Source organism: Tiliqua scincoides, chromosome 4 (assembly GCF_035046505.1).
Source record: "Tiliqua scincoides isolate rTilSci1 chromosome 4, rTilSci1.hap2, whole genome shotgun sequence".
In the NCBI taxonomy this organism is placed as follows: Eukaryota; Metazoa; Chordata; class Lepidosauria; order Squamata; family Scincidae; genus Tiliqua; species Tiliqua scincoides.
In genome coordinates, this window is record NC_089824.1 from 9,281,321 (window position 1) to 9,303,348 (window position 22,028).

The following is a 22,028-nucleotide window of genomic DNA, read 5'->3' on the forward strand; positions in this document are numbered from 1 at the left end:
CTTCTGGGGTCACTGCAGGAGTGCATGGGCCCTCACCCACCACCTACCCTGGTGTGGTATGCCCACACCCTTGTCCTTGAGAAGAAGGTTGACATCTTCAGTTTGCGGGAATGGTGTTCTTAAGTACTTTTAGACACAGGTAAGAAAGTCAGAATGCTGTATCTTTGTCTTTAATGTGATTGAAACAGAGTCTCAAACAAGCAAAAGAGAACACAAAGGCATAGGTTGCTTCACCTCTAACTTGGTGGAATATAGCCATCTCATTGGCAGCTCAGATGGAGACCTTACACCTCAGGGTGGACTCAGGGAAATTTCAAGGAAACCAGATGGACTCCAGGAACAGAGTCTTCCTTACTTCTTGGCAATAGCCCTTAGGGGTGCTCCCATTCAAAATGGGGTTTCTTGACCTTCTACCTGGCCCCCTCCTGTAGGACTGCCTGCCCCAAATGGTCTGCCCCTCCTGAACATGCCACTTTCTCTTCCCCAGCCTCTCTTCTTGTGCCTTCTCCATATTCATCAGCTTCCTTCCAGCCACTTCCTTTCCCCTTTTGTTTGGCTTCCTCTCTCTGCCCAGTTCCAGTTATGTCAGTTCCCTCCATGTCTTCCTTCTTCACATGGCTTCATCTCCCCCGGGTGGCTTCTGGTCTCTCCCCCTTTCTTGCCTCCTCATTCTCTCTCCTAACAACCCTTTTTAAGGACTGGTACCAGCACACAGCTGCTGGCAGTGAACAGTCAATGGTCAACCAGCCATGTCTCAGAGGCGCATGGTGAAGACATCACTGCCAGGCACCTCCTAGAAGTTTGCTATCTGCTTTGGGCATGTGAGGCTTGCACAGAGACATGGGGATCTATGACCTGGTGTGCCTGGTCAACCTCTGATGCCTGCTTTACCACTGAGACATGTGGCTCCTCTTGGAGTTCATAGATGCTCCACTGGACCAATCAATATTTGATAACCCTCTTCTTCTCTTGGATGTAGATGTTTAAGCAAGCAGTCCATTCCTGGCTAAGGGGAGAATTGCATTCAGGCTGCAATCCTATCCACACTTACCTGGGAGTAAGCCCCATTGACTATAATGGAACTTACTTCTGAGTAGACAGCAAAGGATTGGGCTGTCAGTGGGATTCCAGTGGGGAGCAGGTGGTGATGAGCAGCCCATGGTCTGACAAATTCCAGTGCCCATTGTGTGGGCGCCTTCTCATCTTTTTCCTCAAAGTGTTCAGCTGTGGAGTGAGTTAATATTTTGGTCCCTGTGACACTTGCTCCTTTTGCTTATAACTCCTCATTATGCTTCAATGCAGCCAACTCTCCGGACATGTAGCGGGTATCTCCCGGGGACTTGGAAATACCCCATCAGCAGACTTGTCTTCTGATGTTTTAACAAGTATTTCTGTTTACGTACAATGTAAAAACTGTGTGCAGTATCATAAGGGGTTAAACACATTATGCACTGGAAGTATGAGGAGGAACCAGGACTTGGCATTTCAGAAGTACATGTTTTTGCTTCTTTCCTTTATTTATATACTGTTCTGCCATCAATTACACTCAGTACAGTTCATGATTTAAAATAATGGCATATAATCAAAACCACACAATACAAAAGGAAAAAGGAATGAAGAGGGAAGAGGGCAAAAAACAAATTCAGGTGCCATTTCTTATGCAAACATAATAGCTGTTATGACCAAGCAGGTGGAAAGGTCTTTGAAAGAAAGAGAAGAGGCTACTTGGTGGATGGTTCCAGCCCCATCAATGGAGGAGGCTTCATTTCCTCACCTTTCCCACTGATACAGTCAGGTGGAACAATCACAGATGGAGGCTGTTGTGGGAAGGGAGGAGTCAAATTGTTCCAGCTAGCCAATGGCATAGGCTTTGGCTTAGGCTGTATCTCACACCTGTCTTACAGCCCAATCGTATCCGGGGCGTACAGTGGTGGAACTTGTCATCTGATACCATAAGTTCCTGTGCAAAATGGCTGGAGATCCCACATGCATAACAGCAGCCCCCCGCCCGAGATGCTCCACCGGAGCAGGGAGGTCAGTGGCAGGGGCTGTTTGGGGGAGGACTGGGGTGGTTTGGGGCAGGGAGCAGGCTGGGCAGGGGATGGTTTGGGCTGGAAGAACTTGGCAGCAGCGGCACATACCATGATTCTATCCCCCTTCCCTTGCCCTGAACAACCCCTGAGTCTCCTTGGATTTCAGCCAGCTAAACTGGAGTCCAGACTGCCTACAGGGAGGTAAGTAAAAAAGATTTTTACTTCCTCCTCTGGGCCGCCTGGTCACACTCTCGCAGTGGGCAGTGCACACTCTATCAGTGGTACTGCATGCTATGGACTGGAGGGGATAGGATTGGACCTATCCTGTTGCAAAAGGCAGTGACCCAAGTCTCCCACCCTTCGTCTTTCCATCAAAATGTCTCTTAATGCAAAGGGCATGGCATGGCACTATCAGGTTGTGAGCTCCCGCTCCAGTTCATTGCTGGCGATTTGTGTAGGAGAGAAAACTCAAAATGCAGTGATGCTTGTCCATGGGGTATGTTAGCAGATGTTCCTGGATGGAGTGGCGCAAAGAATGAGACATGTTCTCAGGTCATCAGAGAAGGCCTTCTTACAAGTGCCGCCGCCTAGGGAGGTACGTGGGGCGGCTGCAAGAAATAGGGCCTTCTCAGTAGTGGCACCAACGCTATGGAACTCCCTTCCCCTTGACTTAAGAATGGCTCCCTCTCTTGAGACCTTTCGGCAAGGCCTGAAGACCCTTCTGTTTAAACAGGCCTTCTGAGTTCTTAGCCTTTTAACATCTTTTTAACATCTTTTAATATTTTTTTTTACAGGCCTGATTCTTTTATGACTTGCTGCTGCTCTATGCTCTTTTTACCTATTTTTTTACTCTGACTGCTGTTTTTAGTATGTGTTAATATGTTTTTATTTGTTTTTTAAATTGTTTTTAATATGTTGTAAGCCGCCTTGAGTCCCTTTGGGGAGAAAGGCGGGGTAGAAATAAAGTTATTATTATTATTATTATTATTATTATTATTATTATTATTATTATTATTATTATTATGTTCATGTGGGATCAGCTCCACCGAGTGTGGACCTGGAATCTTCACTAATAGACAAGTCTTGCAGAACCTGAGGTTTTATTTCACCGCACCCCCAGGACATTACCTGGTGTCCCTTCAAAGGTGACTTGAGAGACATGCCTGGATACTGGATGCCTTTTCCTGGCTGTTCCTGACCTTCCCTGGGTGACCACGTGCTAAGTCACTGTCAAAAGCATCCTATCCATCAGTCAGACAGTGACGCCAGGGAAGCAGCCAAGGTCACATTGGCAGAAAGCAGCTGGCAGGTCTCCACCATGCTCATTTTATTTTTGTGGGCCCTCCTCAGATTGTCTAATTTCCAGTTCTCTGCCAAACATGAAAGGCATTTTGTGTCGAGGCACAGACACTGTCGGGATGACATTTCAGAGGTGATAAGCAGGGAGTTTGTTATATGTATACACACACCTGTAAATAACAGTTGTCAAACTGCCCAGAGAATGTGCTAAATGCATGTTATAGCATTTGCAAACACTCTCAAAAGAACTGGCTATATATAGTGTACACTCACCTACTTGCATTCATACCAAACAAGGCACTTACTTCAACAAGAGGATTCAAGTGCTGCAATCTAAGTGCTGCCCATTAACACTTACTCAAAAGAGGCTCCATTCAAACTCTGAACAATCTTTCCACAGCAGCAGCTAGAAACTGAAAAAAGAACATCCTGCAATAAGTCCAGCAGTGATGACCTAATGTGTATGTTAAATATATTTAAAAGCACACATGGAAAGCAAAGGCACTCATGTAATGATGGTCCTTCTAAGAGTTCAGTTTGAAAGCATCAGATGGCAGAGAATGAAAGTGATCTCTGGCTAAGATGCCACAAACACATATGGGTTCGATGAAGACACAGGGACATGTTACGGACCTGTTTTCCCATGGCATCACATGAAAGGGCATGGGGAAACAGCCCTGATGCTGATTGGGAATTCAATCTGCCTAACTTGCCCTTAGTCTTTATTAAGGATGAGGGGTCTGAACGGAATGAGTTCTAGGAACAGCAGACGAACATTGCTGGTGCTCCCAGATATCCACCCCCTGAGGTTATGCTGTGCTCATCACTACAATTATTGGGCACTTCGGTTGCACCCTGGATCATCTGAGAAGAGGGCTGGTCGAGCATCACCCTACACACCTCAGCAACCCACCTGAGGCTTGCATGGGTTACTCGTAGAGTCATTCAGGTGGGGAGGCAGGTGAGGCAGAGCCTCCCCATCAGAATCTTCCTCACCTTTCACCCACTGCAGGTCCCTGGTTGCTTGAAAGGACTTGCTTGCTCCCCTCCTCAAAGGGTTTTGTGAGTACTTAAAGGATGGTTTCCTACCCTTCACTTTCCTTCCCCTTCCTTGCCAATTAGCCCACCCTCTGGCTGATAGCCTACCCATCCAGAAGCTGAAATCATGCTTGGGTCATCGTTGGGTGGTGCTTAAAATAGTGTTTGCTCAGAAGTGTCATTTTCTGTTCAGTTCAAGAGAACTGCCACGTCAGAAATGTGGTCTCTGTGCTTGTGAAGGGCAGAGAAAGAGTTGGGGGAAACCTAATTGGCAGCAACCCATTTGGAGGATCAGTCTAAACTAGTATGGATTTGAACTGATACTAAATAGGGTCACAACTATGAATGAGAGTTGTTTCACATTTTTAGCTTCAGCTTCTTCAATCCGCAGCCGAGAGGAGAAAACCCTTGATCATGACATCACCCTTCTTGTCACTTCCTTTTGCTGGTAGTTGAAGCCAGATGTTGTCCAAGAGTGTGCAGGCTGGTGGCTGGCAGCAGCACTGAGAGTGGGTTAAAGAGACTCCCTGGGAATGACTCTTGCAGCTGTTTGCACTGATACAGGGCCCAATCCTGTTTGCACCGATACACTACAGGGCCCAATCCTATCCAATTTTCCAGTGCCGGTGCAGCCGTGCTAATGGGCCATGCACTGCATCCTGTGGTGGGGAAGCAGTCACAGAGGCCTCCTCAAGGTGTGGGAACACTTCTTCTCTTACCTTGGGGCTGCATTGTGGTTGCATCAGTGCTGGAAAGTTGAATAGGATTGGGCCCAGATTCACCAGGAGGCTTCTCACTCTGTGGAAGATCATTCACATGAATCCCTTAGTCATGGAACGTAACACTGATTTCTATCATTTGCTACCAGCAGTGGCATTGCTCAGGGGTTGCGGGCTGCACCGGGTGACGTGCAGGGTGGGTGACACCACTACTGGCCAAAATTTTTAAAATCTTGGTATTTTCAAATAATACCATCATGTTATATATCATTCAATGTGTATTTTCAAGCAGAATGCAATGGAAGAAACTGTGTTGAAATATCTCTATTCTATCAAAAGTTATAGCCAAAAAACCAGCAGGGAGTTGGGCAATGGAACATCATCACACCCGCTGCCCAGGGCATTAGCTCGCCCACTGCATGGGAAGAGGTTCATCATGGGGGGGGGGTGATGTGCTGGCGTCTGGCACCAGGTGACACAAGCCCTAGTGACGCCACTGGAAGTACAAGCATGAATGACATTGTGCTCCACTTTTAAGCTATGCTTAAGTTTCCACCTCTGGTCTTGTTTTGTGTATAAAACAAACAGTGCAGTCAGAAAACTTAAGTACAAGTTTCTAGCGTTCCTTTTTGCCCAAGGGGAAAAAAAAGTTGGAGAAGGAGGAGGTGAAAACTATTTTAGCAATCGCCTTCTCTCTGCCATCTCCGGGGCCATGAAACGTTGACAGCTTTGATTCTTAGGCTTAAATTATATCTCGGTGCCTGCCTGAAAATGGCAGGCAACAGTGTCAGTGGTGGTGGAACACAGCAGAGCAGTAAACTATTTCAGGATTTAGTACTTGTGCATTCTTCCTTTTTATTCAGCTCTCCATCAATAGGGTTGCTACTCATCCTTCCTCTCTGACATTTTCTTCGTTCCTGCCATCTAAGGTGCTTTAATTGCCCAGCAACCGACTCCAAATGTATTTGGGTTTTGTGCCTGAACAGTTCCACATCACAACAGTCCCTGCAAAGAATGCAAGTTACAGCAAGACGGTTGTTTGCAGATTAGGATTTGTAGCCCGTCCTCTATCTAGGGCTTCCCCTGGATGATATAAACACACACACTTGATACAACATGTCGTCAATCTGTACAACTCATCTGAAATCAGGGACAGCTTTAAAGCCCTTCCCAGGGCTGCCTTTTGGCTGGTTTTATGTAGGGGTTGTACACTCACTACTAAGCCCAGGCAGTGAGACATCCCTCCTAGGACAGCACAACTTTTTGGATCAGACGACAATATTTGTTGTCTGTTTTGCCATACTCACAACCGTATAAACAGAGCAGAAGTGGAAACAAACAGCAGGTGATACTTCACTGAGATCTGCCACCCCACACAATGCCAGGGCCAGCTTGCTCTGGGGAAAAAAAAAATCCTGCACTGGTAACCCACTGGCTTACTGGTAGCGAAGATGGACAGTGATGGCAATAAGCAGTGGCTCCTCCCACTCTCCCCATCAGTGAATGGGGGAGAACCTGTAGTGGCCAAACAGTAAAGAGTGTGGTGGAATTCAGGTGGCAGGTTGCTTAGGTAGGTGGTTAGTCTGGTTGGGTGGTTTGGTTAATTGATTACCCAACCTGATGTCTGATGACACATTTGACTCATGTTCCTCCATTACTATGGACTTAAAGCCCAGGCTAGGCTCCTCTCAGCTTCTAGGAAAAGCTAAGGTGTACTCCCCCAGCCCCACGGATGTTCATGTTTGGGCCCTTCACACAGCAACTGTTACCCTGCACATGCCCGATCTCATCTGATCTCGGAAGCTAAGCAGGGTCAGGCCTGGTTAGTACTTGGATGGGAGACCGCCTGGGAATACCGGGTGCTGTAGGCTTATACCATAGTCTTTCTAGACTGAAGGTTGCCAACCACCATGGTAATCAGTAAACAGCAGAGTAAGGGAGTGACCACATATACATACGTAGGTATTTATATACCACCTTTCTCTGTTTTTACACAGCATTCAAGGTGGTTTACACAGGCAGGTTAATCTAGCCACCATGTTTAAATGGGGAGTTTTACCATATGTTCTGCAGAAAAGACTCACAGAATCCACAGTCACCAGATGTTGCCTCCACGGTTTGAATCATCTCTAAAGTTCAGCAGACAACCATATATCAAACCCAGACAGGTCCTCATCTGTCTCACTCGCTCGCTCTCTCACTGCGGTGGATCATCAACTCAGCAGCGAACTCCGTCCTGCTACAACAGAACAGCAACTTGTCAGCCTGGCATTCCGTCTCCCATCCAGAGCGAGACCATGATAGTTCCTACTTAGCTCTTCAGGCAGGAGAGCAGCTCAACCATCAGACCACACCTTCTAGTCTCTGTTTTGGTCTTGCCACCTGTAATTGCTCCCATGGCAAGGGGGAGGAGCAGCATCCATGGTGGGTTGTGGTGCCCTGCAAAACTTAGTGCTGTGTCATTGTCGCTCCCCTGGAATGCTTTTGCTCCCCAGAAGGCATCTGGAAGGCAGTGCAGCAGGATGAGAGCAGCGTGTTAATTTGCTGGGCTGCATAAACTTACAGGTTGTTCCTGCTCAAAGTGTGCTTGGCAAACATCCCCTAATGAATGAATGTCAGGCAGGTAGTTCATGAGAGGCCATCTGGTCCATTGCGGCCACCGCACCCAGTGCTATTAAGCCGTCATAATATTTCAAAGAGAATCAAAGTGCGGCTGATATAATAAAGTCTGCAGGGCTTCCGACTGGGGAGGATACAGAGCAGAGAGGTTGCCATCATCGAGGCAGATTGATTCACCTCCACCTGGCCATTAGGAGGGCCTTCCAGTCCTCTCCTCCGGCACTCATTTGTGTTAATAATAACGAACGCAACTGGCTATTTCCGGAAGCCAAGAAAAATAAAGAAGAGAAATATAGCAGGCGTGCCAAGATGTATTCTTTGCCAGAGCCTCTCTCTGGCAGTGGTTGCTTTATAAAGATATAGAATGTGGGGGTTGCTATAATATAACGGAGCCATGTTGGGTCTTAATGCTGTTGTTTTTCTCCTTTATGACCTGTTGAGATGTAAGTGATTGAAAAACGGCTCCATTAAACTCCAGCGACTGCAGCTTTGGGGGGAGGGGAGGTTTGGGGGGAAAAGAAAACAAAGACAAGTGTAACCTACAGAGCTATAAATATTTCCTTTCAGTTCAGTTTGAGGAAAGTCAATTTATGGTTGCATCTGAGCCTCTCAGGCTTGTGTGGCAGAGAGAGGCCTGGAGTTCATCTCGTCTTATTCAAAGCAAAATACCAAAGGGGCTCCTACAGTATGGAGGTGAAGCCAGTAGCATAGCTAGAAGGGGTGCAAAGCACTAAGTTTTGCAGGGTGTCTCACCGTGCCGTGCAAGCGGCCCCTCCGGAGGCGTATGCCTCTGTTTTGCTCTAGCGGCCCAAAACAACTCCAAAGGAGAGAGGCCACATGCATGGCATAGTGAGATGCCCTGTAAGACTTAGAATTTCACACCCCCTTTAGCTATGCTACTGGGTGATGCAGTACAGGTTTTGTAAGGATGCTCTGACCTGGGTTGCCTGGCTGTTTGTGTACAATAAACTGCAGACCTATGTGTTTGCATGTGCTCCAGATGTCCTAACAGATCGTTCCCTGGCCTTGCAAAATCAGGGTTCCTGTTTCCTCTTAAGCCCAGTACTATACTCAACCTCCGAAGTCATGCATCATACTCCACTGGTGCTGACTGCCATAAAGCAGTCAACACCAGCCATAAAAAGTGCTTGCTGCATGCTACTTAGTGTGCTGCTGGGAGTGCCAACAGGAAGGCCTGCTCCTTCCCTCTCCATCACTTATCCTGCTCCTTGCCAGAGCAGGGAGGTCAGTGAGAGAGATGGGAGGGTTGGAAGAGGGTGGAATGGGGATGGGGAGGGGCAAAATAGGGCAGGGCAGGGTGGTGACAGGGGTACGGATGGGCAGATTGGGTCACCATCGGCACTGCCAATATCCTATCCCCCCTCTCAGACCCAATCCTGCAGTTTAGGTTCATGTAGACCTGCACCAGCTATATAGCTAGCACAAGTTCAAGGAGATCCCCTCTGTGCCATTAAGGCTTACCCAGAGGAGACTTTTGCAACTGCCCCCCCCCCCGGCATAGAATGCAGTGGTGAGCAGGAGGTCTGGTCTAGAGGGTAGAGCCTCCATTTGCCTGAAGATAACATCCACAAGGTCGCCAGTTCGAGGCCACCGGCACCGTGCGACCTTGAAGCAGCTGACAAGCTGAGCCCAGTTATTCCATCTGCTCTGAGCGTGGGAGGATGGAGGCCAGGATGGAGACCAGATCAGAACGAAACATCTGAATTGTTGTGGCTCTTGAAAGATAGAGCCTTCTTTCAACTGAAAAAATCCCTACGGGGATTTAAATAAGCCTGCCTATGTAAACCGCCTTGAATAAAGTCTTGAATAAAGACCAAGAAAGGCGGTATATAAATACCTGTATTATTATTATTATTATTATTATTATTATTATTATTATTATTATTATTATTATTATTATTGGTCACCATTTTGGCACTACTGCACTGGCCAGGGGGCGGGGTATTTGGGATTGGGCTATTTCTCTCTTGGTGGTGGCCTGTTAAGGATGCCTTACTGTGAGTTTTTTCAGGGCAGAGGTGTGGGCAGCCATCAGGGAATGTGAAGCCAAAGGGCAAGACCCAAGAGAGCAAACCAAAACCACCTCAGAGACAGCTATCACCCAGGTCAGGGAACAACCCCACTGCCTCGCCATTGGTGACCTTTGCTGCCTGAGAAGGACCGTTAGGTAGGGCTAGTTCAGATGCTGATAATGCTTTATTGCTCAGGAAGATATTCCACCTTCCAGTCCAGGAAACGCATCCCACAGAGCAGCTGTACACAGAGCCAATGGTTCCCGGTCCTAGTACTGGTGGACTAGCAATCTCTGGGTTGGGGGCGGTATATCTTGCTTTAGTAAATAGGTAGATAAATGCCAGCTGTGCACACTACAGCAGAGCCTCCCAACCTCCCACTTCATACACCCCAGCTCCCAAGGTACACTTTGAACAGTTGCAAAGCATCCTGGTGTATCCCAGGTTTTCCTGCAGATCTTACACAGCAGGGTTGGCTAAACAGGCAACTGAGCAGCTGTTTTTTGACTCATATACAAGTGGAGAGTCAAGCAGGGGGCAGTAGGTCCAAATCCGGTGTGTGTCCTCCAACCCAGAATCCTAGTGGTAAACTGCAGCACCGGAAGATAGAAACCTCTGCTCTGTCAGTCAAGCAAGAAGGCCAGCCCAATCCTCCCAGTACATGTAAGATGTACCTCCAACCTAACCAGTCCAGGGACTTCATATTGCTCGCCAATCACAGGCACTGGTGCCACACAGTATCGCTCCCTTCTCTGCCAAAAGCAATAGTTCAGTGGCATAGCACATGCCTTGTGTGAGGACTGTGTGAGAATCAATCCATGCCATCTCCAACTAGGGCTGCTCCCTCCATCTGACACTCTGCTAGCTAGATTGACCAATGAATTGACTCAGTATAAGGCAGTTTTCTATGTTCACAATTCGGTTACCCTGCACGTGCCTGATCTCATCTGATCTTGGAAGCTAAGCAGGGTCAGGCCTGGTTAGTACTTGGATGGGAGACCACCAGGGAATACCAGCTGCTGTAGGCTTATACTATAGTCTTTTGAGACTGAAGGTTGCCAACCAAACCAACCAAACTCTGGGCTGAATTCAGGGAGAAGGGCCGTCCACTACGGCCTTGGAAGGGGAAGCCTTTCCCAGTCCCCACAACATTCAACTCCAGCTCTGAATTTTGGGAACTGGGCAAAGGAAAACAAGGAAGAGAGCTAGGGTGGTGTAGTGGTTTGGAAGGTGGACTTAGACCTGGAAGAATCCAGGTTGGAATCCCCGCTCAGCCATGAAGCTTCCTGGGTGACTTTGGGCCAGTCACTTTCTCTCAACCTCGCCTACCTCACAGGGTTGTTGTGAGGATAAAAGGGCCCTGAGCTCTTTGGCGGAAGGGCAGAATAAAAATGTGAAAAATAAATAAATAAATAAATAAGCCCCTGTTGCTCTTTTACTGTGGACACACATCTGTTGAACTCGAGGCTCTAGCCATAATCCCATTTGCTGCCTTTCTGTCAATGTCAGGTGGTCTCTGCCAACCAAGATCTCCTTGCACCCCAAGCCATGGCTGCAACCAATTCTGCTGCTTTCAGAAGTCATATTTGTGTTTGCTCGGCAAAGAAAAATATATGTGTGTGTGTGTGTGTTCAGTGAATGAGAGGGGGGAAAGAAAAGCAGTCCTTCTTGAACAGCAGCAATATTTGCTGCAAGGCAATCAAAGCAATTCAAGGCTTTCTTCACTCCCTGATGGCAGTCATCAAAATTGGTCTCCACAGAGGGAACTCTGGGACAGCTCATTCAGGGAATAATGGGAAATTCAGGGAACCAAAGCTGAGAGCTCTCCGTATAAAATGAAAAGGCCCTGCCACCTACCTGCTGTCTGCTCCATGGCCTGCACAGGGCACGGCAGACAATGGGGAGTGGGCTTACACAACACCAAGACGTCACATTATGTAGTGCTGTCCGAGGGTTCAAAGCACATCACTCACATTACCTTGCTGTAGACTTCGCACCACCCCTATAATACCTTACAGGGGTGGTGTGAGCTCTACAGCAAGAGAATTATGCTCAGTATTATTATTCCCATATTGCAGAATGAAAGGTGTATGTTTGCTAAGGGTGAAGGAATGGCTTTCCTACAAGACCACTACGGGCCCAATCCTATGGGTCACAGCACTGGCGCCTGGCTGGTGCCGCTGGCCTGGCTGTCACAAAAACGTGCCATGAGGCACTTTCAGTTAGCGATACTGGAGCACCTCCCTGCATTACAATCTCTGCGCATGAACTGGAGGTTGTCCATGACTTTGTGTACCTTGGCTCAACGATCTCCGACACTCTTTTTCTCGAAAACGAGCTAAACAAGCGCATCGGTAAAGCAGCTACCACGTTTTCCAGACTCACAAAGAGAGTCTGGTCCAACAAGAAGCTGACGGAACATACCAAGATCCAGGTCTACAGAGCTTGCGTCCTGAGTACACTTCTGTACTGCAGCGAGTCATGGACTCTCCGCTCACAACGGGAGAGGAAACGCAACGCTTTCCACATGCGCTGCCTCCGGCGCATTCTCGGCATCACCTGGCAGGACAAAGTTCCTAACAACACAGCCCTGGAACGAGCTGGAATCCCTAGCATGTATGCACTGCTGAAACAGAGACGCCTGCGTTGGCTTGGTCATGTCGTGAGAATGGATGATGGGCGGATCCCAAAGGATCTCCTCTATGGTGAACTCGTGCAAGGAAAGTGCCCTACAGGTAGACCACAGCTGAGATACAAGGACATCTGCAAGAGGGATCTGAAGGCCTTAGGAGTGGACCTCAACAAGTGGGAAACCCTGGCCTCTGAGCAGCCCGCTTGGAGGCAGGCTGTGCAGCATGGCCTTTCCCAGTTAGAAGAGACACTTTGCCAACAGTCTGAGGCTAAGAGGCAAAGAAGGAAGGCCCATAGCCAGGGAGACAGACCAGGGACAGACTGCACTTGCTCCCGGTGTGGAAGGGAATGTCACTCCCAAATTGGCCTTTTCAGCCACACTAGACGATGTTCCAAAACCACCTTTCAGAGCGTGATACCATAGTCTTTCGAGACTGAAGGTTGCCAATACAAATACTGGAGCACCATTGGCGCTGAGTCCAGTGTCAGGTAACGCAGGGCCGCAGTGCTGGAGGGTGGCTGCTGAGTGCTCCCGGTGGTAAGTACTGCCACCAGTTGGCAGCAGGGCTGTTTGGGGTGGGGGGGGGATAGTGGGAAGGGGGCAGAACTGGGGAGGATGTTGGGGGAAGGGGAAGAGCAGGTCCAGGAGGGGGGCCTGCCACCTTATGCTGACCCCTCTCCCAGGCCAGGAAACCCAACATGGGTCTCCTCATTTCTGCCCCTGCTCAATAGCAGGTGCAGATATGAGTAGACCCATTGGGGCCACCTGGGTGCTACATGTGATAAAATGCTTGTTCCCTTGCCCTGAGGAACCTGGTTCTGCTTCCCTGCCCCATAGGATACAGTGGTTGCTGTTTTGGCACCGCTGTAGCCCTGGGTGCTAGAGAAGCTTGGAATTGGGCTGTTACGCCTCAGTCCAGTCCACACTTACCTGGGAGTAAGTCTCATTGACAATAATGGTACATACTTCTGAGTGGACATACATAGGATTAGGCTGCTTGTGAGTTTATGGTACACGTGAAATCCTGGGCACTTCCTGATCTGCGGCCTAGCCTCTTCAGCGATGGTCACCAACTCTCCCCGCAGAATAAAACTAGCTCCACAGGAACAAAGCTTCTAGCCCTGCCTTTCTGTGCTGTCTTACAGAGGGCCAGTTCAGATGATACTTAACAAAGCAGCCTGTCTCCATGCAATGAACATCTTGCTTCTCCTTCTAGGGTGCTTGCTCTTGCCCTCCTTCTTTTGCTAATTTCGTGGGCAGAGGGCCATTCAAGAAGTAACATCCATAATGTCCAAGAGAGATTTAACATGTGGGGGGGGGCACTGAAAATGTGATTCCCTTCCCCACTAGCAACTCATCCATCAGGCCCATGAGAGGGGGGAAAGGGGATAATTTGTACCCTGGTCTAGGGTCAAAAAGCAGGCCCAAAGGATGGTCCAGGAATTTCCTGGGAACTTATATTTTCCTATTCCACCTGGACTTGCTGCCTGCGTAGCTTGCTGGATGCACAGCTGCTGCCACTACTGAAGGCTGTATGTGCTGGGAATACATACATGACTCCCTTTAACACAGTTTCAAAACTATGACGAAATTGGCCTACTACAGTAGCTCTTTGGTGTGTAGATTCGCTTACCAGGAAGGAGTGACTAGGAACTCAGGGTCATAGCTGCTGGACTACAGCTGCTGCAGAACTATGGTGTGCAAACAGGACACTTTCTATTCTAGTGTGAGCCGAAATACGATGATGCCAATTTTCTGCAACCATTTTCTACATTTAAAAGATTTTAGAGAGACTTAAGAGTGTGCTTGGTTTTCCGTATCACTGTATCTAGCTGCCAGCGTTGCATGGGCAGGTAGACCTGGATTCTGCCCAGGGAAGACCAGTAGACCTGGCCTCCAAAAACATTTCTGGCTGTTGCCTTCTCCCCCCTGCCATGTTTTGCCCCCTTCCCACAACTGTTCTGCACACCCTTATCCCCACTCACTTCCGTTGTGCCTCCTCTTCTTTCCACTTTCCTCCATGCTCCATGCTCAGTAGCATGGCTAGAGGGGGGCAAAATGGTAAGTATTGCAATGCTCTGTGTAAGCAACCCCTCCCCCTCATCGGAGCCATTCGGGGCAGTGACAGCAACACACAGGAGACAAGTTTGGTTTATGTCATTACCACCTACTTCCAGGTGCCACACTTTGCACAGGGTGCCATCAGCCCTGGGCTCGCCGCCGCTGATTGTTCTCATGAGTTGGGGGCCCATGGGGGTGGGGGACCCAAAAAAAAATGTTTCGCATTCGACCCCGCAGCATCTAAAGCCAGCCCTGGTTTGCCTTACTGGATGGGAAGGCCCCATGTGCGGCAATGATGAAGTACTGACAGCGGGGACACAGAGCGCCACAGCTCTTGCGCTCTCCACAAGGAAATGTAGTTCACTTTGCCTTTAATCATACTTTGAAAGTCATGTCCAGAGAGAAGGGGAATAATAAACAGCTGTAGAAAAACCAAGTTTTTTGATGGCATTTTTATTTGAAAGATTCCTCTGAACGAAATACAAGCTTTACCAGCAATTGGTTATTTCATCTAATCCATTCCTTAGGGCTAAATTGACTCCCCCCCTTTCCTCCCCCCATATGACTTTGAATTTGGAATAATTCTTGTTCTTGTTCTTGTTCTTGTTGGGTGTTTTTCTGTTTTCGCTCCCCCCCCCCATTTTATCTGGCTCGCTGATAATCAGTCAGCATAGCTAATCCTGCAAACATTATGCGCTGCTTTTAAGAAGAAACAGCCGTGTTCTCTTTCACTCGTACACACTTTCCTCCGCAACCAAAGTTCAGAGTCTTCAAAGACCACAACTTCTTAGAAAGTCCTCATGCTAAACAGTGGATATTGCAGGATGCAGCGTGTCACCATGACTTGAAGCAGACATTCTCCTGATACCATCCTCATGCAATTCCATCACATTGCAGCGAGATTCTCTAACCTTCTGCAGTCACACGTTCTCCTCTAAGCAAGCATGAGCAGGGATACTGCAAATATCTACCATTTTTTATTCCATATAACCAAGGCCCAAACTGAACAACACCTATCCTCTGATCTGACCCGTGGAGGGGGGTGAAAGCACACTACATGTTTCCCTAGTGTGACTACCCCACATCTCATGTATAGCAGAGATATAGCATTCTAATATGATTTAGGGGGCAATCCTAACCTACTTTCCAGCACCTATTCTAACCTATTCTGCCCCCATTATAATTGGGCTTTCCCTGCTTGATAATTGGGCACTCTCATACCTTGAAAATATGAACAAGATTTGCACATTTTTCTCTTCTGTCACTTGTAGCTAATGAGTAGCTAATGAGTAATCCTCCTAACCTACTTTCCAGCACCAACATAAGGGCAATGGAGCTCCAAGGTAAGGGAACAAGCATTCCCATACTTTGAAGAGGCCTCTGTGAGTGCCACCCAACTGCAGGATGCAGCACATGTCCTATTGACATAGCTATGCCAGTGCTGGAAAGTTGGTTAGGATTTGGGCCTTACATGCATAAAATCCATCCTATGTAGACCAACTTTCCACAATTTCCAGATTTTATCTGGCAAATCAACTGTGTGATTAAGGTCTGCACATATGGTATTTTTATGCATGCATCCAAACCTGATGCCCCTGAATAGCTATGTGCAGAAGCTGGAAGTGATGGAGACTCAGGACCCAATCCTATCCAACTTTCCAGCACTGGTACAACTGCAATGCAGCCCCAAAGTAAGGGAACAAATGTTCCCATACCTTGAGGAGGCCTCTGTTATTGCCTCTACACCACAGGATGCAGTGCACACGCCATTGGCATGGCTGCACTGGCACTGGAAAATTGGATAGGATTGGGCCCTCCCAAGGTGAATGAGTTGGTGGTCAGGTGTTCTGTCTCTCCCCAACTCAGAATGGGGCAGATTGAGGGAGAGATAGGTATTGGGATATTGTGGAAGTCCTTTGCATTTCGAGGAGTTAGTGGTCTGCACAAGTTCTTTCCAATGGTTCTGTTTTGTTTACAATTGAAAAACTGGAAAATGTGCAGAAGAGTGAGACCAAAATGATTCATGGGATGGAACACCTCCCTTTTGAGAAAAGGCTATAGCATTTGGGGCTCTTTAGTCTAGAAAAAAGGTGCCTGGGGTGGGGTCATGATTGAGACATATAAAATGATGCACGGCATCGATACTGTGGACAGAGGGAAGTTCTTTTCTTGTCTCACACAACACCGAAACCAGAGGGCATCCACCACAATGGCCTGCCCCAAGCATGTGGAACCAGTGTTTAGACATGTACTTCAATTTCACAACATGCCCCACAAATCCGGTACACGAAATGGATATCAGCATCAGGTTTGTACTTTCTACTTCATGGAACATTGTTGTTGGCAACCTTCAGTCTCGAAAGACTCTGGTATCACGCTCTGAATGGTGGTTCTGGAACAGCGTCTAGTGTGGCTGAAAAGGCCAATTCGGGAGTGACAATCCCTTCCACACTGGGAGCAAGTGCAGTCTGTCCCTGGTCTGTCTCCCTGGCTATGGGCCTACCTTCTTTGCCTCTTAGCCTCAGACTGTTGGCCAAGTGTCTCTTCAAACTGGGAGAGGCCATGCTGCACAGCCTGCCTCCAAGCGGGCCACTCAGAGGTCAGGGTTTCCCACTTGTTGAGGTCCACGCCTAAGGCCTTCAGATCCCTCTTGCAGATGTCCTTGATGCATGTATACAGGTATGAATGAATACTTGATATTTCTTCCAATGATTTCACCCTCTTTTTTGGCCTATGCCGACATAGCTATGCATATCCATACCTCACATGCAGTAGCGTAGCTGGGGGGTGCACAGCACTAAGTTTTGCAGGTGCCTGAACGTGCCGTGCAAGAGGGCCCTTCTCCTCCCCTTAATAGCCAGGCATTAGCCTCCATTTTGCTCTTCCCACTGGGAATGGCTTTGAAGGGGCGGGGGAGAGGCCTCTTGCATGGTGCATTCAGGCACCTGTAAAAGTGCTTTGACCCCCTCTATTACCCACAGGGCACATTTCACAGTCCATGCACACGGCCAACATGATTTCTGTCCAGCAATTGCATGACCTGGATCTCAGAATGCAGAGGAGACAGTAGAGTCACTTTCCCACTCTCCTCGCAATAGCCTGTAGCTGTAATTACTTATAAAAATATTGCATTAATTATAATTACCTGAGCTGCCCACAGGCACAGAACAAATAATACCTTATTCACTGTATTAACATATCCCTCCAATGTACGAAAATATAACAAATCATTAGACTTTGCCTGCCTGTCAATCCTAGTTGGGGGATACAGCACTGTTCTTTAGCTGTGGGGAAACCAGGGGGAAAATAAACCTTACCAATGTAGGGCACAATCCTCTCCAACTGTTCACCGATGCAGCCACAATTCAGCCCCAAAGTAAGGGAACAAACATCCCCTCATCTTGAGGAGGCCTCCATGACTGCTGACCTATCATAGGATATAGCTCACGCCCCATTGGCACAGCTGAATCAGCAGTGGAAACTTGAATACGAATGGGCCTCAGTCTCTCAGTCACTCCAGCCTATGCTGAAGCAGTTTTGGATATACAGTGGGTGCTCTTTATCCGCAGATTTGGAACCTATGGATTTGACCCATTGCAGCTTCTGAATCCGTGGCTGGAGGACCCACTGAGGACCTCCCAGATGAAACTGAAACCTTGTTTTAGTCATGTCAGGAGGCCCTGTTGGACGGCAACCTGCTGATTTACAGCCCAATCCTGAGCTGCCTGGAGCTCTGGGACACGGCAGCTCCACAGAGCGCTCCCACCAGATCCTGAAGGAGACGTTCGTCCCCTGCCCCCAAGTAAGGGAAACGGCCCTGCAATGGGGCTGCTCACTTTAGCGGCGACCTTTTGGTCGCTGCTAAAGCAAAGGCACTCGTGTAGGGCGTGCAGCCCTACCCAAGCGCCTTGGATCCTGTGGAGCTCGGCTCCGCAGACCCGCCTCTCCCCCTCCCCCCCGACATGCCTCCCCCACACCCCCAGCCACATCCCCCTCCCCGGCACGCCTCCCCCACGCCCCCGGCCATGCCCCATCTTCCATTCCACAGCCCGGAGGTCCGGGCACCTGCCGCACACTGGCTCAGCGCCAGCTGGAGCTGGGCTAGCTCTGGTGGGAGACCAATGGTAAGCCCCGCAAACGTACCTTATGGAACGTTTGCGACTGGTCCGCACCGTGGAGGCGCGGACCACAGGATCAGGCTCTTAAAGCCCAATCCTATACATGCCTACTCAGAAGTAAGCCCTACTATAGTCAATGGGGCTTACTCCCAGGTAAGTGTGAATAGGATTGCAGCCTTAATTATCCACGGGTTTCAGTATCTGTGGGGAGTCCAGGAACAAATCCCTCTTGGATACCGAGGTCCAGCCTGTATATGTGTGTGTGTTATTCCTGTCTATTACACAACTTACTATTTAAACAGTCTGTAACGGCACACCCATGGTACAACAACCCTCTAAGGGAGGCTGTCTCGCTTTTATTCTGATGGCTTTTTGCTGTTGTGCAAGAACTCATCTTTTATCATCAAGCTCTTAATCTAGGGTGACACTGTTATTGTCCTGATCGGTTCTGTTCTGCTCTCCTATTAATGTTTATTTTCTTATCACAGTTATTTTATTGTCGTCATCTGAACTACTGTCGTCAGTAGCCCTGAGCACAGTAAATGGAAAGATGGGTTTACAATTAGCAAACACTGTAAGTTGAACCCTGCTGTGAAGATCACCTCAACCCACCAAATCACTTGAATGCCTTCCCAGTTTGAAACTGGGATTGTGAAACAGGAGGAGGCATCTTGGCCCACGAGTAAATAATCTTATCAGAGCTCTTTGGGCTGCACTCAGAAAGCTTTACTCATCTTACATGAACCTCGATGTTCACCTTGAATCTTTGCATTTGTTCAGTCCAGTCCAACCTGCTTCTTAAGTGCTAAACTTTCTGCACTGAGCAGATGCCATTTCACACACACAATAGAAGATTCCTTTGCTTAGATGCTTAGGTGATATAACCCAGTGTATCCTGCTACAGATGCTTGTGGAGCATCCTGAAAAGGCTCACAGTGACATCAAAATCCATTTAATGATGCTCTCAGAATGAATGACTGAATACATCCTGTTGCTTGTAATGGGGAGGAAGAGTCGTGCCATCAAAAAAACTTCTGGGGAATACAATGGCGGGAACCTGCAGAGCTGTTCTAAGTAGCTGCAGCCTTTCACAGAGTGAATGCACTCAGGAAATTGCAAAACCTACCATCAAAAGGAGCCCTGCAGTTTGGAATCTCAAGGTGGTGACAGATGGCTGATAAGAGCAAAGTTGCTTGACACTGAGGTTTCCTTGGACAGCTTTTACGCCACATTCACTACTTTTAATGTAGCTGATCAGCATCACACAAGGCAAGAAGGTTCCACATCCAGACCCTAGTTTTACGGTCTGTGCTCCCCATAGCATGGGACCAAATCCAATCACACTCCAATCACAAAGAGGACCACTGTGGCTCCAAGCCAGATGAGATGCGATAGAGTGTGTGTTTTTTATGAATGCATCATTAACATCATTTGCATATCATTTGCATGACAGCTGGGGAGGCCAGGCTGCTGCTCGAAGATATGCTTCGCTGCCATATGTGATGCAAGGTAAGCTATGAATCTTTGATGCTGCGCTTTGTGGGGCATCTTTTTGTCAGCCATTGGGCTGACCAAAAGATCTGGCATGGTGAAAGCCACATGTTCAGTATCATTAAATTAGTGTAAGAGAAACAATCAGACTCTTCGAGTCCCTGCTGTCCAGGTGCGCAGTGCGCTTTGGCCCAGGCCTAGGCGCATGACTGATAGGGACTGCTGTGTTTGGAAATACTTGAACAGCTGGGAGGAAATTTATTTTTCAAAAAGGGGGAAAAGTAATCTTATGCTCATTACACTCGAGTTACTGAAAAAATTATTGGAAGTGATGTCATAGCTCCCTTTGGTCTCACATTGCTCCAAGGGGAAGGTTGTTGAACATCAAAGAAATGCTACAGATGGGAGCATGGCTGGATGAACTGATTTCATTAGACAATATTCTGCTTTGAGCAGTGGCATAGCTAGAGGGGGTGCAAAGCACTAAGTTTTGCCCCTACCCCTCCTTTTCGGAGCCATTCTGGACAGGGGGGAGCAAAATTCTTTCCCCTGCCCAGAATGGTTCCAAAGGGAGGGGGAAGGGCTGCTTGCACACCACAGTGAGGTTCCCTGCAAAACCTAGTGCTTTGCACCCCCTCTAGCTACACCACTGGCTTTGAGTTTGTTCTTAAAGGGCACTTTAAAAAAAAAATCTCAATTGATTCACTTGAGTGAAACCACATGTTAAACCCGTTCCAGGCTGGATAATCCCCCAAGGTGCCATGGATGAAGGGTTAAGGATATTAAAAGGGTTAAGGATAAGGAATCAGTGTGACACATCTGCCCTCACACCTCTGGCACTCACATTCAGCATGGAGGCCCCATTTTTGGACTACATTCATAAATGGCCCAATCCTAACACTTGCCCCCTCCCACTGATGCAGCCGTGCTGTCACAGTACATGCTGCATCCGGGAAGGAGGGAAGTTCCAGATGTCTCCTCTGGGCAAAGAACATTTGTTCCTGCACCCTGAAGTAAGCCCCTAAGGCCTAGACAGGTCTACTCAGACCTGCACTAACAAAATAGCTTGTGCACATCCGTGTGGACCAGGGTTGGCGGATTGGGTCTGGGAAGGGACTTTGCCCAAACCCGCCCCCTTCCTGGACCCGAACTAGTCTTCTCCCCACCCCAAGCGAACTAGACTCTAAGTTTGGTTTGGGTTCAACTTTGTCCACATACAAGCACGACAGTGAGCTAACCATGGTCCCAATTTTCTGAACTACTCTGGTGTCCTGCCAAGCATAGCCAGGATGCCACTGTGGGTCCCTGCCTGGAACAGGAAATCAGATGACAAGCATCTTCAGCGGCAAAGATGTTTTCCTGAAACGGCAGCTTTAAAGAGGTTCTGTGCAGTTCTGCTGCTGCTATGTTTAACACAATCCTCCTCTTCTCTTGGCAAGAGAGGAAGAAGTCTGGGTACCGCATATAGCTGCAGACATGTTTTTAATCACTTGTTTAAAACACTGGTATGCTGCTTTCCTATTAAAAATATTCAAAGCAATTTAAATTTATTTTAAAAGCCAAAACAATAGATATACATAGATAATGTTGATATAAGGAGTAGTTGCAGCCAGTTAAAAAAAAATCAAATAAAAATCAGATGAAATTTAAGATGAAAGCAGCAGAACTGCAGATCACCCATGAAAAGCCTTGGAGAACAGAGTGGTCTTCATCTGCCACCTGAAAGATAATCATGTTGGTGCATCATAAATCTGCCTGGGAAAGGCATTCATGCTGCAAAAGGGAGGGGTTGCCTTTGCACTAGCAAAGGTTCTTTCCCAGGCTGCCTCCCACCTAAACTATAAAGACAAGGAGCTGGAAGAGGAACGTAGAAGAGGAAACCTCTGGAGAACAGAACCTAAGAACAGTTCTCAGAAAACAAGCAGTGTCATTTGGGAGCAGGTAGTCCTTCATATATCCTTCAGATACCCTGATCCATCTTTATA

At 48.0% G+C, this 22,028-nt stretch overlaps 1 pseudogene; it reads left to right on the plus strand.

Moving 5' to 3' along the window:
* The first annotated feature begins 6,840 nt into the window (after window positions 1–6,840).
* Window positions 6,841–6,960, plus strand: LOC136650474 (5S ribosomal RNA; annotated as a pseudogene).
* The last annotated feature ends 15,068 nt before the right edge of the window (window positions 6,961–22,028 follow it).